The 16359-nt window shown below is 39.7% G+C and overlaps 1 long non-coding RNA gene across 7 annotated transcripts in view; it reads right to left on the reverse strand.

Annotated features, from left to right (window-relative positions):
- The window catches only part of LOC106558158, a 287505-nt gene that overhangs the window by 187615 nt on the left and 83531 nt on the right, over positions 1-16359 (reverse strand). For 5 of the 7 annotated variants that reach the window (XR_005383193.1, XR_005383198.1, XR_005383192.1 and 2 more), the window contains one exon: positions 10322-10449. The exons of the other annotated variants lie outside the window; for them this stretch is intronic. This is a non-coding gene — a long non-coding RNA (uncharacterized LOC106558158). The remainder of the gene's footprint in view (positions 1-10321; positions 10450-16359) is intronic. 7 annotated transcript variants of the gene reach the window in all.

Below are 16359 nucleotides of genomic sequence, written 5' to 3' on the forward strand. Positions count from 1 at the left end.
GGGATGGGGGTAGGGTGGGGTGCATGTAAAATAGGGGAAGCACCTGAGAACACATGCCTGGCATCTGTGGAGACCACCAGTGTGCAAACCACTTATGTGACAAAACTAATTCCAAAGGGAAGAGGAGCGACCATTTCCTTCCTTCAATTCCAACAGCTGCAACCCTCCACACAGCTGCTACTCTGGGTTTGGGATAGAGGAAAAACAGGAGAGAAGTGGGACGCTCGGCAGTGGTTTGGCTGCTTAGAAGTGGGCAGGGTAGAAAGAAGCCACCAAGAGCAGCAGAAGGCTTCCTTCCACGTGCGCTGTACTGTTCAGCATGGGCTGTAGGCTGCTGTGCACCCACCCAACACCACGGAGGTTGATTCCCACTCACACAAAAATCACCTGCAGTCCAGGCCACTCTGCAGGGCAGCGTCCCTCCTGCAATCCAGGCTCAGGGTCTCTGCTCTCTGGCTGCACCATCTCAGACACGTGGCCCCCTGGTCAGCAGTGAGACGGAGAGCAGGAGAGTCCCCACCGGTCCCTGAGACTACAAGGGTACATGCCACGTCTGCTCACACTTCCTTGGTCAGCTCTAGTCACTTTTAGGCAATGTCCAGCTTCAGAGAACATGGGATTGCCTGTGTCTCTGTGTATCTGGAAGTAGATGCTGATGACCACACGTCCTTATCTTCTGAAACTTTAAAAGCAAGTTCTAGTTATACGTCGCTCAACTTCCCAGAGGGTGTACCTGCCACTCTGAGAGGCCGAGCTGTCTTCGTTCTGGACTCTGGGTTCCAGTCTCCCTCCCAAAGGAAAGACAGAGGAGGGAAATCCATAATCTCTCCTGTGAGTTTGGAAAGCAGATAATTACCTCCCTAAAGGTCTGTAAAGGCAGAGGTAACCAAAACTGCATCACAGTCTAACAGTTTCGAGTAGCTCTGCCCCCTTCTCCACACTGAGAGCTTGTAATGCTTGAAAGGAGATAGTGACTTATGTCTCACTGGGCTTTGCCCTTCTGCCTCTTGTTTTAGGATTTATTTTAAAAATGTTTTAACCTGTTGAGGTATAGCTGACATATAGTATTTATTAGTTGCAGGTATACAACATAGTGATCTGACATTTTGATAGATTGTGCGTAGTGTGTACATTGTGAAATGGTCACCACAGCAAGTCTAGTTACCATTAGTCAATATACAAAATTAATATCTTCCCAACTATACTCCCCACACTGTGCATTATAGCTCCATGACTCATTTATAATGGGAAGCTTATACTTTTTAATCCTCTTCACCCATTTTGCTACACCTGACCCCCTTATTTCTGGCAACCACCATCTGCTCTCTGCATCTATGAGTCCAAGTTTTGTTTTTACATTCTACATGTAACTGAAGTCACATGGTATTTGTCTGACTTCTTTCACTTAGGATAATATCCTCCAGTTCCGTCCATTAATGCCGGAAATGGCAAGATTTCATTAATTTTTATGGCTGAGTAGTTTCCATTGTGTGTGTGTGTGTGTGTGTGTGTGTGTACACACACATCTTCTTTATCCCACTCATCACCTGATGCTGTTTATGCTGTTTCTATATCTGAGCTGTTGTAAATAATGCCATAATGATCATAAGAGTTCATGTATCTGTTCAGTGTCCTCATTTCTTCAGACAGATAGTAGTAGAATTGTTGGATCATACAGTTCTATCCGTAATTTTTTTAAAGGATTTTATCTATTTTTTCATGAGAGACACAGAGAGAGAAAGGCAGAGACACGGGCAGAGGGAGAAGCAGGCTCCATGCAGGGAGCCCGACATGGGACTCGATCCCAGGACTCCAGGATCAGGACCTGGGCCAAAGGCGGCACTAAACTGCTGGGCCCCCTGGGCTGCTCAGTTCTATCTGTAATTTTTTGAGGAATCTTTTCCCCAGCAGCTGTACCAATTTACATTCCCACCAACAGTGCATTAAATGTTCCCTTTTCTCCACATTCTTCCCAACACTTTTTATTGCTTATCTTTTTGATATTAGCCATTCTGACAGGTATGAGGTGATATCTCATTGTAGTTCTGATTTACATTTCCCTGGTGACTAATGGTGGTCGGCATCTCTTCATATGTCTGCTGGCCATCTGTATGTCTTCTCTGGAAACGTGTCTATTTGGATCCAATGCCCATATTTTAATCCGATGAGTTTTTGTTCTGATTTCGAATTGTGCAAGTTCATTATATATCTTAGATATTAATCTCTCATCAAATACATGATTCACAAATATCTTCTCCCCCTCAGTAGGTTGTCTTTTTGTTTTGTTGATGGCTTCATTCACCGTGCAGAACTTTTCTAGTTTGATGTGGTCCTAGCTGCTTATCTTTGCTTTTGTTTCCTTGCCTTTAGAGTCAGATCCAAAAAAATATCTCTAAGATTGATGCAAAGAAGCTTATTGCTTATGTTTTCTTCTAGGAGTTCTGTGGTCTCAGGTCTTACATTCAAGTCTTTACCCATTTTGGGTTTATTTTTGTATATGGTATAAGAAAGTGGTCCAGTTTCCATCTTTCACTTGTTGCTCTTCAGTGTCCCAACACCATTTATTGAAGAGACTGTCCTTTCCTCATTATTTGTACAGTCAAGTTTCCTTTGTCAAAAATTAAATGACCATATAAGTGTGGGTATATTTCTGGGCTCACTATACTATTCCATTAATTTATATGTCTGTTTTTATGTCAAAACCATATATTTTGGTTACTATACCTTTGTCGTATAGTTTGAAATCTGGTAGTGTGACACCTCCAGCTTTGTTTCTTCTCAAGACTGACTATTCAAGTTCTTGTTTAGTTCCATACAAATTTTAGAATTATCTGTTCTAGTTCTGTAAAGAATGTCAGAATTTTGATAGGCATTGCACTGAATCTATAGATTACTTCAGTAATATGAACATCTTAACAATATTAATGTGTTTGATTCATTAGCACAGAATATCTTTCCATTTATCTGTGTCATCTTCAACTTCTTTCATCAGTATCTTATAGTGTTAAAAGTGTAGGTCTTTCAACTGCTTGGTTAAATTTATCTCTGAGTATTTTACTTCTTTTTTGGTAAATGGAATGATTTTCTTAATTTCTTTTTCTGATGGTTTGTTATTAGTGTATAGAAATGCAACAGACTTTTGTACATTGTTTGTATCTTGCAACTTTAATGAATTCACTTATTAGTTCTAACAGTCTTTTGGTGGAGGCTTTAGGGTTTTCTATATATAGCATCCATTTCATCTGCAAATAGTGACAGTTTCCCTGCTTCCATTCCAATTTGGATGACTTCTGTTTCTTTTTCTTGCCTAATTGGACTGGCAAGGACTTCCAATACTATGTTGAATAAAAGCTGGGATAGTGGAAATCCTTGTCTTATTCCTGATCTTACCAGAAAAGCTTTGAGCTTTTCACCAGTGAGTATATTTGCTGTGACTTGTCATATATAGATTCTATTATGTTGAGGCATGTTTCCTTGATAACCAACTTCGTTGAGATTTTTTTATTATAAACTGTGAAATTCTTTTTCTATATCTGTTGAGATGATAGGATTTTAATTTTTCATTTTGTCAATGTGGTATATCATGTTGATGGATATGTGGATGTTGAAGCATCTCCTGCATCCCTGGAATAAATCCCACTTGATAATGGTGTATGATTTTTAAAATGTATTAATTTGGTTTGCTAACATTTTGTTCAGAATTTTTGGGTCTATGTTCATATAAGACATTGGCCTATAATTTTCTCTCTCGCTCTCTCTGTGTGTGTATGTGTGTGTGTGTGTGTGTGTGTGTGGTATGTTTGTGTGGTTTTGATATCATGGTAATGCTAGCCCTCTAAAATAGGTTTGGAAACTTTCCTTCCTTTTCAATTTTTTGAAAGAGTTTGAGAAAGAGAACTATTAAATCTTCTTTGGATGTTTGATAGAATTCACCAGTGAAGCCAGCTGGTCCTGGACTTTTGTTTGTTGGAAGTATTTGTTTATTGATTCAACCCCTCACTAGTGATAGTTCTATTTCAATTTTCTATTTCTTCATAATTCATTCTTGAAAGACCGTAAATTTCTATGAATTTATCCATTTCTTCAACATTGTTCAATTTGTTAGCATATTCATAGTAGTCTTTATTTATTTTATATTTTTCATAATTCTGTTGTATCAGTTATAACATCTTTTTCACTTCTGATTCCATTTGAGCCTTCTTTTGTGGTTACTTTTCTTCAAAAAAAAAAAAAGATTTATTTATTCATGAGAGACACAGAGAGAGGCAGAGACACAGGCAGAGGGAGAAGCAGGCTCCATGCAGGGAGCCCGACGTGAGACTCGATCCTGGGACTCCAGGATCACGCCCTGAGCCAAAGGCAGATGCTCAACTGCTGAGTCACCCAGACATCCCCTCATTGGTTTCTTTTCTATTGTCTCTTTAATCTCTATTTTATTTCTACTCCAATCTTTATTATTTCTTTCCTTCTACCAACTTTGGGCTTCATTCGTTCTTTCCCTAGTTTCCCTAGGTATAATATTATTTGAAATTTTTTTTTCTTTTCTTTCTTTTTTTTTTTTTTTTTTTTTTTTTTTTTTTTGAGGTAGGCCTGTATTGCTATGAACTTTCCTCTTGGAATCACTTTTGCTGCATCCCCTAGATTTTGGTGTCTTGTATTTCTGTTTTCATTTTTTCCTCAGTATCTTTTTTTCTCCTTTGATTTTTTCTATGATCTGGTAGTTTGTTCAGCAATATGTTTAATCTCTATGTATTTGCAGGTTTTAAATTTCTTCTTGTAACTGATTTCTAGTTTCATACCATTGTGGGTGGAAAAGATGTTTGATATTTTTATCTACCTGAATTTATTGAGACTTGTTAGATCACTAGCATGTGACCTATCCAAGAGAATGTTTCACATGCACTTGAGATGAATATATATTCAGTTGCTTTCGAAAGGAATGTTCTGTATATATCTATTAAATCCATCTGGTCTTTTTTTTTTTTAAGAATTTTATTTATTTATTCATAGGGACAGAGAGAGAGAGAGAGAGAGAGAGAGAGAGAGAGAGGCAGAGACAGAGGCAGAGGGAGAAGCAGGCTCCATGCAGAGAGCCTGACGTGGGACTCGATCCAGGGTCTCCAGGATCATGCCCTGGGCTGCAGGCGGCGCTAAACCGCTGCGCCACCGGGGCTGCCCAATCCATCTGGTCTTATGTGTCACCTGAGGTCAATGTTATTGATTTTCAGTCTGATACATGCATTGATGTAAGTGGAATGTTAAAATCCTCTACTATTATTGTACTGCTGTCAATTTCTCGTTTTCAATTTGTTGGTATTTGCTTTATATATTTTGGTACTATGTTGGGTGCATATATATTTGTAAAGGTTATATCTTCTTTCTGTATTGATCTCTTTATCATTATGTAATGCCCCTCTTGTCTTTTATTATAGCCTTTGTCTTAAAGTCTGAGTATCACTACACCAGCTATCTTTAGATTTACTTTGTGTCTGTCTTTACATTTCAGTCTTGTTGTGTCCTTAGTCCTGAAGTAACACTTTTGGAAGGCAGTATACAGATGTGTCTTATTTTTATTTTTTATCCATTCACTCTGTGTCTTTTTATTGGAAAATCTAGTTCATTTATACCTAAAATAATTATTGATAGGTATGTGTTTATTGCTACTTTGTTTTCTGTTTTTGTAGTTCCTCTTCTTTTTTAAAGATTTTATTTATTCATGAGAGACAGAGAGAGGCAGAGCCATAGGCAGTTTCCTCTATCTTTTTGTCTTCTTATTTTACCTTGTGTTTTGGTGACTTTCTTTAGTATTATGTTTAGATTCCTTTATCTTTTTATTTTGTGTATTTACTATAAGTTTTGCTTTCTGGTTACTGTGAGGTACCATATATCATCCTATGTATAACTATCTAAGTTGATAGCAACTTAAATTTGAATATTTCCCAAAACTCTACATGTATATTCCACCCTACCAAGTTTACATGTCACTTTTTTACATATTTTCTCTCTTAATTATTGTAGTTTTAATTTTACTACTTTTGCCTTTTAGCTTTCTTAGCATTTTAAGTGATTAATACACTACCTTTATGTACATTTGCCTTTTCCTTTTCCTGTGAGATTTTTTTAGTGTCATGTGTTTTCCTGTTATTAATACCATTTCTTTTCAGCTTAAATAAGTCCCTATAATATTTCTCATAAGACCTGTTTAGTAGTGATGAGCTCCTTTAACTTGTGCTTGTCTGGAAAATTCTTTAGCTCTCTTTCAAATATGAACGATAAAGTTACAGGGTAGATTATTCTTGGTTAGGAGTTTCCCCACCCCGCCCCCGCCCACCTTCAGCACTTTGAATAGGTCATCTCACTCCCTTTTGGCTTGCAAAGTTTCTACTGAGAAATCTGCTGATGGCTTTATGGGGTTTCCCTTCTATGTAACAATTTTTTTCTTGGTGCTTTTATGACTCTATTACTTTTGATATTTTAATGTCTGTGTCTTGGTATGTTTCTGTTTGTGTTTATTTTATTTGTAACTCTCTGGGCTTCCTAGGCCAGATTTCTGTTTCCTTCCCTACCTTTAGGTGGTTTTCAGCCATTATTTCTTCAAATAAGTTTTCTTCCCTTTATCCCTCAATTTCTCTTTCTGGGACCCCTAAAATATGAATGGTAGTCTGTTTGATGTTGTCCCAGACATTCCTTAAATATTTCTTTTTTTTTTCTTCCCTGTATGGGTGAGTTCTATTGCTTTCTCAGTTTAGTGATCCATAATTCAGCTTCATCCACCCTGCTGAATGTTTTCATATAGTTTTAGGCTTTTTTTTATTCTTCAGTTCTGTGACTATTGTTCTGTGTTCATCCATTTGTCCCTAGTTCAGTGAGAATCTGTAGAAATGTTATTTTGATTTATTTTTTTCTATCAGGTAGGTTAGTTATTTCCATGTCATTAAGGTGTTTTCCTGAGGTTTTGTCTTGTTCTCTTGTCTGGAACATATCTATTTCCTTATTTTGCTGAAATCTCTGGGTTTATTTCTATCTATTAGGTGAAACAACTACTACTCTCAGTCTTCAAGCAGTGGCCTTGTGTAGGTATTGATCCTCCTAATTTAACCTTGCCCTAACTCAGACTTTTGTGATTGTCTAAACCTAATTTATTGTAGATACACACCTGTCTTTGAGGGTGCATCAAGACCTGTCAGTAATCCAAAAGGATAAATCTCAGTACTTAGTTTCAGGCTATGGAAACTAGATTGTCAGGCAGCAGCTTTTAGAGTGGAAATATATACATTTTCATGGGGTCACAATTGTAATCCCTGTTGGCTTCCGTACCAGGGTATCTGGAGGTGTCCCCTGGGTAATAGTTACAGAAATCAGGGCTCCAGATGAGTGTATAAGTTCTTTCCTGGGAATTCTTGTCAAGCTGAGGTGAGGCCAAGGGAGTGAACATGGATGGGGTCTCCCTGCTTACACTCTCTGACAGTGCCTCCTTAGCCTCCAGATGGGTGGGAAATCTGAAGCCTGTCCCTCAGACTGAAGCTCCAGGCTAAGTAAATAGGTCTTTTCCACAGGAAGCCTGGGGTTGGGTTTCAGTCTGCTGTCTATGCAGAGCCCTAGAGGAGGTAGCCTGCCAAGAGCTATCTTTCCAGTTGTTACATTCCTGTGCAGCTCTGGAACACTGGCTTTCTTGGCCACTGGGGCCAGGCCATCAAGGGGTGTCCCCTGTGTAGATTTTCCCCAACTGCTGGCTTTATGCAACTAGAGAGTATAGTGGGTGAGACATGCTCTCCAGCTTCACAAAAGCAGGCAAATGTTTTAACTATGTGTTTCTGTGGGCTTTACCAATGCAGCAAGAGACTGTACTATTTGCACATGCTGGCTGTAGACTGGGAATGAGAGAATGCTATGACTGCTCATGCTGGCCGGCCCCCAGCCATGGGGCAGTTAAGTGTCACAACCACCTATGTTCATAGACTTTAGCCAGGGAACAGGAGAACCCTGTGACCATTCACACTCACCCACTGCAGCTAGGGAACAGGGACTATGCAATTGCCCATGCCCTCTGGTCTCAGCAAGTGGCATGCTCCTTATCCCTGCCCTGTTCAGCAAAGCAGTGAGAGACTGCCACATCTAAAGTCACCTACTTGTGCTAATAGAATATGTGGAGAGTGCAACAGTGATGTCTGCCAGCACTTCTGTTTTGAGGGAGTATCTCAACTGTCTCCCATCACCCAGGCCAAAACTCCCAAATCAGCAAAAGATTCCCCCTTATGTATATTCTAGGTGCTTTTCAAACTTTTTTTCTCCCATTGATTTTGGGATGAGCAAGACCGTATGCAAGCCCTCTAAGAGGAGAATCTTAGTTTCCTATAGTACTTTGGGCCCCTCAGACATCAGCCCTCCCCATTGGCTTTCTGAGCCAGATATTCTGGAGTTCATCTTTCCAGTGCAGATCTGAGGTACCAGAGGCACCAACCCTCACTCCTCTAGGAGAAATACCTGATGAGATTCCTCTCTATTGTGTGTTGTCATGTTGGGGAAGGGGATGGTGGTATGAGAACATGTGTCTGCTTCTCATACCCATCTCAATGTATACCTTTTGTCCTTTGTTGTAAAGAGTGATTCCTCTAGTTTTCACATTAAAAAAATGATCCATATGTAGCTGTAGATTTGATGTGTCTATGGTAGGAGGTAAGTTTATGATCTTCCCATGTCACCAAATTGGACACACACTCCCCCCACCCTGCCCTATCATGACTTTTCTCAATTGGTTTCTGAGTAGAGATAGGAAGGAAGGAAGGAAGGAAGGAAGGAAGGAAGGAAGGAAGGAAGGAAGGAAGGAAGGAAGGAAGGTAAGTAGGTAGGTGGATGAAAGGAAAGAGGGAGGGAGGGAAGGAGAAGATAACTTAAAAATAACTTGTGAAATTAAAAAGTTTTTTCCAAAGACATCAATTCATATGAGCTTCAAAAAAACAAACAAACAAACAAACAAACAAACAAAAAAAAACCCTTAGAAGAATCAACACCTCTCTCTCTCTCTCTCTCTCTCACACACACACACACGTGAGTATATTTGGGGGAGTGTGTCTCAACTGTCTCCCATCACTCCAGCCAATGATCCCGAATCAGCACTATATATATTATATCTCCAATCTTATATTAGCAGTGAAGAGACTAAAACTCAGAAAGATACATAAAACAAATTTAGGGCAGAAAGCAGAAGTAACTCTTACTCAGGGGTGATTTCCACTGATTCAGTGGAAAAAGAAACCCAAAGATGAGACCTTCAGAAACCAAAAGACAAGACCATGTTTTAACCCATGCCTAGTCTCTTTTAAATGTCAGATATCGCTTGCTTTTTTATTTTCAGTTTTGACATCTGTATTAGCTTTACCTGAGCAATTGCTTTAAAGTCCCTAATCTTTTCACCTGCCTCCAATTTATCAAAACTAAACCTGGGAACTCAAAGTGTGCTTGTCCTTAATTTGGATCATAGACACAGCTTTTTGAAGAGTTCTCCTCCAGCCTGCAATGCCAATTCATGCCATATGGGTGCCCAACTTGTGCTGCCTCACCTCCCCACAAATGGGGTTCCAGTTCAAACCAGCTCACTCCAGTGGCTTGCTTTGCACCATGAGCCACACCTTAGAGATTGTAGGTAGGCATAAGAAAAAGGTGTGGAAATGTTCTCTGAGGTCTGTGAATTTCTAGGCACAACGCTGAATGCAACCTTTAGCCCAGAAATTAAAAGCCAGACTTTCAGATAGAGAGGCAGTATCCTCTTTGCCAAACTACTTAGAAGAAGAATGTAAATGCCAGCAGCCCAGGCTGCCAGCAGAACTGATGGGAGGTATGGGGACTTATAGACTTAAAGCAGTAGCATTGCTATCTGCTAGAGATAGGGCCAAGGCAGGCTAAGAACTATGCAAGAGGAAGAGAAGGAGCAGGAATGCATCTCCATCAGCTTGTTTGAGAACAAGCAATTATTTTCCCCAGAGCCATCTGTGAGACTTTCAACTTGTGCCTGAGAAAGAAAAGGGCGAAACAGAAAAGTGAATTACTGGAAAAAGTAGGTATCTCTTTGGGAGTTGCAAGGGCAGAAAAAAAGACTGTCTACCAGTCTGTTAGTCTTGGCAGACGCAGATCTATAATTCTGGCCACGGTCAGGGTTTCTAAGGCCCTGCTTCTGGAAAACGTGGCAAGGGTTTAACCTGAAATGTGGACTGTGGATGGCTCTGATAAATCTAAGTCAGAGGGAACTGTGAGTTCCCAACCTAGGTCCCTGAGCAAATGGGGTCAATCACATGATATCATGACTAGTTTGGCCCTTACTTACAGGCTGCCTTTGGTTCATGGAAGACTCTAGGGGAACATATCTCAGATTGGACTGGAATCTCCCAGGAGGCAGGTCCATCCAAGTCTTTTATCTTTCTTGATTGTAGCCTGAGTGGTGTTCTGACGTGTCTGTGATAGATGAGAATGTCCTCATTGACAAAGAGGCATTTTTTTCAAGCACTCATCCCATGCAATACAGAGCCTATTTTCTGTCTGGAACCACAGTGCTTCCTCTTAGCTATGTAGTATTCCTCAAGAAATATAATCTCCTTTCTTCACATTCATAGGAGCTGTTTTATTTAGGAATGTCTTTGGTTGCAAGTAGCAGAAAACCTGCCTTATAGCAGCTCAAACAAACACAGATGTACTTTCCTCATATAACAAAATTTTGGATCTAGAGGATAGTTACAATTGGTTCAGGAGCTCAGTGACATCAGGACTGGTAATCCTGGAATTATCTTTCCTTTTCCCTCATGCTGGTTTCTTTTATGGTCACAAAATGGTCGCTGATGAATGAGTGAATAGATTTTTTAAAAATTGTAGTATACACACACACACACACACACACACACACACAAACTAGAATATTATTCAGCCTTAACAAGGAAGAAAATCCTCTTCTTTGCAACAATATAGATGGGACATTATATTAAGTGAAGTAAGCCAGGCACAGAAAGAACACTAGATGTAGAATCCACAGAGAAGCAGAGAGTAGAATGGTGGTTACTAGGGGCTTTGGGGAAACTATGCAGAATGGAAAGATGTTGATCAGAGGGACAAAGTTTTGTAGGATGAACAAGTCTACACATCATATAGCTAACACGATGACTACAGTTACTAATGCTGCATTGTATACTAGAAATTTGCTACAACAGTACATTTCAGGTGCTCTAATATCCAAAAGCTATGGTAACTGTGAGAAGATAAATACGTTAATTAGCTTGACTGTAGTAATCACTATGCATATATGTTTATCAAAATATCATGCTGTAGAACTTAAATGTACACAATTTTATTTTTTTAAATATGGCTGCTGAATCTTTGGGCATTATGTTCATGTTCAAAGGAAAAATGGAGAAGGGCAGTGCCCCCAGTGATGATCCCTATTTAGCAGGATAGCAACTCCATCAAAATCCCCATTAAACCTCTGTGTGTGTGTCTCCCTCATCAGATCTCCATCACACAGCCACACCTAGCATAAAAGGACCCTAGGGACCTGGAATTTAGCTGGATACCCTGTCGGTTTGAACAAAATCAGAGTTTTGTCAACTATGAAGAGGGAATAGTTACTGGGGAGGCAGCTGACAGCGTGTGCCACACCCTGTACATAGCACTGATTAAATTGCATTGAAATGTTCTCTTTTGGTCTCTGTCTCCCCTCCCACCAGAATTAATGGCACTTGGCAGACAGAGGCACCCAGTCATCCTTGTATTCCCAGTACATGGCACACTGCCTGGCACAAAATAGACTTAATAAACATAACTCAAGCTAAAAAAATATTGGCTGAACCAAACTCCAAATAGAGAGGCAAAAAAAAAAAAAAAAACCCAATCAGACCCATTTTTCCATACGCTCTTCTCTCTAAAGATAAGAGGAGATACTAATGTAAGCAAAACACCAGTAATTCAACAGATAGGCACTCAAAGGAATGAGAATGTGATGTCACGTAGGATGCACACAGTTGGTAGCACAAATACAGTAGGTAAGTAAAAATACTAGCCACCACTATAAAAAATTTGATGCTCTATGTATGCTATCTTTAATCCTATTAGCTTTACAAGGTAAATGTTCCTTGCTCATTTCAGAGATTCTGGGAAAGTGGCACAAGGTCAAAGAACAGCAAATGGTGGAACAAAAGTATGAACCCAAGGGGATCTATCTTTCTCCCCTGTCTATTCTGCCTCCTGCATGAATGTGCTCAGTGCCCTCATTTCACTCAAGGGAAACTCCAGTGCCAGAAGATGACATAAGTACTCCAACCTGATATTGGGCTCTTTGTCTCTGCGGACAGCCTCCTTCCCTCTTTACTCTCTGCCTCCCTCAATATTTGACTAAGCAGAGACAGCAGAGGGCTGTATTATTGAAGATCCAGTGGTGTTGCTGAGGATGAGGAAAGGTTTCATGACAGCTGGGTTTCTTTCTAGTATCCATGATAAACCTATAGAGAAGGAGAGGAAGCCAGAAGAGGGCATGTCCCTCTGAATCCCACCCCATGTAAGAATAGAAACTTCCTCTATTGACTCTTCTTTCGTGAGTATTCTGATGATATTATATTTAACAGATAGCTGAGGCATGCATGTGTGGCTTTGGGCTACTAGATGAACCATGTTATGAATTTCTATAAATCCAGATAGCAATTACAAATATGTAATGGCTGCATTTGGCTTATGGCTTCAGGTTGCCCACAATGGTCCACAAGTGACTGCAGTCCTCTGACCATCACCCCTCTCTCTAATTGATTAATCAAGCTCTGTGCCAAGAGCTTGGAGCCAGATATGCCTCAGTGGAGAAATGGGATATTTTAATTCTGACTTACCTAAAAGCCAGTATCACATACACTACAGTCTAGATGTGTCCAAAGAGTATCAGTTGCATTGCTTATGGCAAATACAATACAGATGAGGTTCTTCATCAAGAAATCAGAACCAAATTCAATAAAATCTACCCATGCAATTCAAAAACAGTCTTCTCTGAGGATTTCAGGATGCCTAGGGGCTACAAGACAATCCCATCCAAATAGTGTTCATGATACTCTGGTTTCTCTTCGGATGATCTAAATCTTTTTCTTTTTACCAAATAGTGTTCATGGCATGTGCACTCTCCTAAAACACTCACTTTTGAGAATATGTACCAAGTAAGGGTAGAGTTGGATGCTGTGAGAAACCTCAGGTAAGTCACAGCAAACCCAAACTGGCTTTTAAGGTGCTCAAGCTCATCAGCGAGATACACGCTGAGGTCCTATAATCCTGGATGGAACAGGGGACTTCTCCTTTATGCTGAAAACACTATTCTGACCAATTCAGTCACAGACACTGTACATTTTGGCAGGGAACACTGATCTGGGATTTAAAGCCAGAATTATAAGCTCAAAATGCGAGAAAAGATGAACTACGGCTGCTGTCAGAAATAGAATTGTTTTATACTTATTTTCACCAAAATAACAATTATATATTCCAACAGTGATTTTTTTTTTGTACCAAATGGATTACTAAGGAACTTTTCATTTTGGTTTGCTGAGAATAAGTATAACAATTGTTCAAATAAGAGTACAGAGTTTACAATTGGATAAACACTGGGAAAGAATCAAAGAAAATCCTATTTCACTGGGCTAGAAGTCTCTTATGTGCTAAGTGTCACTTGTAGTCCCAGGGCCCTCTGCCAAAGTCCATGTGGCCAGGCACTCCTGGGGCTGTGCCTGGGACCTCCAGGGTAATAGCATCTTGTCTCAGTTCTGCAGCTTTGCTGTGATCTGCAAATCTCTCTCAATCAACTTTAAACCAGACGTAAATCCTGAAGTGAACCATCTGATTAAAGAAGTGCTTACCTTAGAATTCACTCATCATGGCCAAGGGTTCAAGGGAATGGAGGGGACAGGGAACATAAACCAAGGTACTGCTGGCTGGCTGCATATATGGGACTCCAGAAGAAAGTTTCAAGTGAGGAATGTTAGAAGAAAACCCAACACACAGAAGAGGGAAGCTCATAGACATAAACAGTAAAAGGGATTTCAGAGGATCTGTGCTGAATCACGATGCAATCAACTGTGGGTTTAACTCTATGGACAACAGACTTCAAAAAACAGAATATTAAAATCCCAGGGCTCTGGTAATGTCAGCCCTAAATTAATTCTATTACTGACTGACTAGCCATGAGACTCTGGGGCTTTGGACAAGTCATTTTACATTGCTGACGCACAAACTATTTTATTTAATGGAGGGATAAGAGAGAAGGTTACAATAACAATTTACTTTTATTTGTACATTTATACTGCGGTAGGTGCTAAGGGATTCACTTGCATGATCTCACTGTGTTTCGAATGCTGTTTTTCCCATTTCATAGATCACATAGCTAGTGCTTGAGCAATGGTTCAACACCAAAAATGTCTGCTTCAAAGCTGTCCCCAGTATGGCTCCTCAGAGGGAGTCCATGACATTTATATCTTGAGAATTCTCCTCTTTAACCTCATGGTCTATGAGTTCACAACGTATAAGCAGATGTATGGCAAATGAATGGAAAGAAGGACACAGAGTAAACCAAGACTCTCATGGACTAGGTAATATCCTCACACTGCACAACTCCTGAAGGCACTGCCTGCATAACCCATCCAGAGTTTTGCATAACTGATATACTCCATACAGCCCCGATCAAAACAATTAAGATGAATCCTCTTGTATCAATTCTTTATGATGTACTTGATTAATATGTTTAATTCCAACTAATGTTAGTACCTTAGTTGCAGGGATTAGCAAGGTAAGAAGATAACTGAGATGTCAGGGCCTAATGATTGCAGTAAGAACTGTCTTTTTGCTTAAAAGAGTTTTTTTTTTTTTTTAATTTAAAAGCCTTTCATGTTACTCAGAAGTTGCTGGCTGGCTAAGTAATTCTTACTATCTTTCAAATCCATCATTTCCCCTAAATTGATGTATTACCTCTGTTAAAAAAAAACAAATAAACAAACAAAAACTTAAGACTAACCTATATACACATCACCTTAAAACTTTGTGCCATTTATGATATAGGAGAGGTCCTTTTACACCTCATACACCACATCATGAGGCAACTGATCTATGTTTTAAGTACCACCTATGACTTTGACTTAGATTAAGGGCCTGAAGAATAGCGCAAAACTGTTCTATAGAAGTTCTTATTAGATGGAATTTACATTATCAGAAGAGCTAAAAACACCTTGACATGAAGATCCACTCCCACTAGGGATGGTACTGATCTCATTATAAAGATGACAAAGAAGACATACACATGGCCAACAGACACATAAAAAAGTGCCCAACATCACTTGGCATTAGGAAAATACAAATCAAAACTACAATGAGATACCACCTCACACCAGTCAGAAAGGCTAAAATTAACAAGTCAAGAAACAACAAGTGTTGGTGAAGATGCAGAGAAAGGGGAGCCCTTTTACGCTGTTAGGGGGAATGCAGGCTGGTGCAGTGACTCTGGAGAACAGTATGGAAGTTCCTCAAGAAGTTAAAAATAGAGCTACCCTACAACCCATCAATTCTATTAGGTATTTACCCCAAAGATACAAATGTAATGATCCAAAGGAGCACCTGCACCCCAATGTTTATAGCAGCAATGTACAAAATAGCCAAACTATGGAAAGAGCTGAAATGCCCATTGACAGATGAATGGATAAAGAGGATGTTATATATATACATACACAACGAAATCTTACTCAGCCATCAGAAAGGATGGATACTTACCATCTACATCGATGTAAATGGAACTGGAGGGTATTATGCAGGACGAAATAAGTCAATCAAAGAAAGAATTATTGGGGCACCTGGGTGGTTCCATGGTTGAGCATCTGCCTTTGGCTCAGGTTATGATCCTGGGATTGAATCCCACATCAGGCTCCCCGGAGGGAGCCTTCCTTCCCTCTGCCTATGTCTCTGCCTCTCTGTGTCTCTGGTGAATAAATAAATAAAATCTTTTTAAAAAAACAGAGAGAAAAAGACAATTATCATACTGTTTCACTTATATGAGGGACATAAGAAACAGTGCAGAGGACCATAGGGGAAGGGAGGAAAACCAGAATCGGAAGAAATCAGAGAGGGAGAAAAACCATGAGATTCTTAACTATAGGAAACAAACTGAGGCTTGCTGGAGGGGAGGTGGGAGGGGAGATGGGGTAAGCGAGTGATGGGCATTAAGGAGGGCACTGTGATGAGATGAGCACTGGGTATTACATGCAACTGATGAATTATTGAACTCTAATCTGAAACTATATGTTAGCTAATTACATTTAAATTTTAAAAATTAGAAAAAAGATCACCACACTATTATTATTTGTTTAC

Source organism: Canis lupus, chromosome 33, assembly GCF_011100685.1.
Source record: "Canis lupus familiaris isolate Mischka breed German Shepherd chromosome 33, alternate assembly UU_Cfam_GSD_1.0, whole genome shotgun sequence".
Classification (NCBI taxonomy): Eukaryota; Metazoa; Chordata; class Mammalia; order Carnivora; family Canidae; genus Canis; species Canis lupus.